A 1,644-nucleotide genomic window follows, 5' to 3' on the forward strand; every position below is an offset into this window, starting at 1 on the left:
TCCAGGGCAAAGCGACGAAGACAGGGCTGGGGTGGCGCAATGACAGGTTCAAATGGGGTATTACCACTGATCTCGTGAAGTCTTAGGATCCACTACCCATTGCCTCTATGTCGGTCCTTCTGCAAGGTGCAGCCTAAAAGCACACATTCCCTCAGGCGCACTAGTTGCCTCTCCAAATTTCTTCTATGTTCATAGGGTCAGAGGTCAAGGAGAAGGTCTGAGAGAAAGTGATGTACCACCTGACCTCATCCATGCTGACTCAGGCCTTGGCTCAGGCCATGTGTACAGGACACCTTAATGGCCAAAGCCTCCATAACAGTGCAGTGGCAGCAACATTTGCAGTGGCAAATGTACTGGAGTTTGAGATGGACGTGAAATCTGTGACTGACCGTGACTGTCTCTGATGTAGACAGAACTCTTCCGAGGGCTGTGCTTTCAGGAGACTGTCACCATCAACCACCCATATGAGAAGGAATCACTGAGTCAACGCTTTCTGTGGGGAGCATGTATTGCTCTGCTACCCATATGAGGAGGAAGGCTGCATAGCCTGGGAGCTCTGTGAGGCCATCTGTCCTGCACAAGTCATCACCCTGAGGCTGAGCCAAGAGCTGATGGCAGTTGCCGGACCACACGCTATGACATCAATGTGACCAAGTGTATCTACTGCAATTTCTGCCAGGAGGCCTGCCTTGTTGGTGCCATTGTGGAGGGCCCCAACTTTGAGTTCTCCACTGAGACACATGAGGAATTGCTGTACAACAACAAGAAGCTATTCAACAAGAGCAGCAAATGGGAGGTGAAGATCACTGCCAACATCCAGGCTGACTATCCCTATTGGAGTTCTGGCCACCAGTGACTTGGAACACCTGGCTCAGATTTGTGAACCCTGTATCTCATAAAGAAACTATAATCCCAAAAATAAATTTAAAAAAACACACACACACACTATAACTTAAACAGGGTCAGGAATAAATGATAACTGTTTAGCCAAGATGTATGCACACCAAAAAAGAAATTGGAATGGAGACCCAATGCACTAAATACAACAGGGGTGTTCAGATGTATTAGAATGATCTACAATTAAGATTGACACACACGGGGGAGCCAAGATGGCAGCGCCGGGAGAGCATCGCGTTTGAGAAGCAGGACAGCACTCGCCGTGCAGAGACCAGGAGACTGACCTCTGGGCCCTGAAACTACATCAATCATGTTTCCCAGGTGAGGGGAGGCTCCCATGGTGTGGGAATCGGTCGGGTCCACTCACGGCTACCCAGCCAGAACCCGGAAGAAATCCCGAGTAACGCGGGCTTTGTGTCTCTGGGCTGGAGCCACAAGCGTCCATGTCCCAATCACTTTCCCAGGCTGATCCGTGGGCACAAGGGTGCCTGAGGCTGGGAGTCCCAGCCACGAGGGGACCCCACTGGGAAGCAAAGTTGCCAGACTGATCATGGGTCACCCAGTCTATCCCCGGAAGGTCACTAGGACGGCGGGTACCCACCGCCAACACAACTGAGCTCCTGCCACGCAGAGATCTGCACGCTCAGCTCAGCAGTACAGACAAGCTGTGCGCCCCAGTACAACAGGGACTGGGAACCCCTGTCCAGAGAGGACCCCACAGGGAAGGAAGAAACCGTGCTGCTGGGG

General features: G+C 52.1%; 1 pseudogene; it reads left to right on the top strand.

The window, feature by feature from the left end:
- Nucleotides 1-230: 230 nt before the first annotated feature.
- LOC110540025 (NADH dehydrogenase [ubiquinone] iron-sulfur protein 8, mitochondrial-like) lies at nt 231-856 on the top strand (annotated as a pseudogene).
- The last annotated feature ends 788 nt before the right edge of the window (nt 857-1,644 follow it).

The sequence above is a fragment of the Meriones unguiculatus genome, chromosome 2, assembly GCF_030254825.1.
Source record: "Meriones unguiculatus strain TT.TT164.6M chromosome 2, Bangor_MerUng_6.1, whole genome shotgun sequence".
In the NCBI taxonomy this organism is placed as follows: domain Eukaryota; kingdom Metazoa; phylum Chordata; class Mammalia; order Rodentia; family Muridae; genus Meriones; species Meriones unguiculatus.